Source organism: Limulus polyphemus, unplaced genomic scaffold (genome assembly GCF_000517525.1).
Source record: "Limulus polyphemus unplaced genomic scaffold, Limulus_polyphemus-2.1.2 Scaffold1279, whole genome shotgun sequence".
Lineage (NCBI taxonomy): Eukaryota > Metazoa > Arthropoda > Merostomata > Xiphosura > Limulidae > Limulus > Limulus polyphemus.
Genome location: NW_013666889.1, coordinates 1 through 1,041, shown reverse-complemented (window position 1 = coordinate 1,041; position 1,041 = coordinate 1).

Genomic DNA, 1,041 nt, shown 5'->3' with positions numbered 1-1,041 from the left:
GAACGAAGTTACGGAAAATTAACTAACGAACGGAGACGTAACAAATTGGTGTCAGAAGTGGGATAGGAAAAAAAAGAGAAGAAGATGGAAACGAGAGGCGGAAAATCAAACTACAGCTTAGCAGATTTGATGGCAGCAATACAAAAACAAGAAAAGAAACAAGAAGAACTAGAAGAGAAATTACAACAGTTGTTAGAGGAAAAAGAAAAGAAACAAGAAGAACGAGAAAAGAAACAAGAAGAACGAGAAGAGAAATTACAACAGTTGTTAGAGGAAAAAGAAAAGAAACAGGAAGAGAGACAACAGCAGTTGCAAGAAAACCTGCAACAATGGCAGCTCGACCAACAAAAGAAACAAGAAGAACGAGAAATTAAACAAGAAGAGAAATTACGGCAGTTGTTAGAGAGAAAAGAAAAGAAACAAGAAGAACGAGAAATTAAACAAGAAGAGAGATTACAGCAGTTGTTGGAAGAAAAAGAAAAGAAACAAGAAGAGAAATTACAGCAGTGGTTGGAGGAAAAAGAAAAGAAACAAGAAGAGAGACAACAGCAGTTGCAAGAGAACCTGCAACAATGGCAGCTGGAACAGCAAAATAAACAAGAGAGATTACAGCAGTTGTTGGAGGAAAAAGAAAATAAACAAGAAAAGAGACTACAGCAGTGGCAACTGGGACAAGAAAAAAACAAGAAGTACAAATGGAAAACATTAGTAAATTTAAAAGCAAATTGAATACATTAAAGGATGATTTATTGTCTTTTACACAAGGAGGATACATTAACCATCGACTTAATCAGCCCCAGACAATGACAAGCCCCTTCCAGACCCCGCAGCTAAACTCTAATGTAGACATCTTCAGTCCTGTTAGAAGTCACATCCCAGATATGAATGTCAGCAATAGGGGTGATCCAGTACGAAGGAAGCCACAGGAATTCGATGGGAAGGCACCAAGGGAAGCATATAGAGCACAATTTGAGCTATTGGCAGAATTGAATGGATGGACAGAAGAGCAGAGAGCAGTATATCTGGCAACGAGCTTGAAGG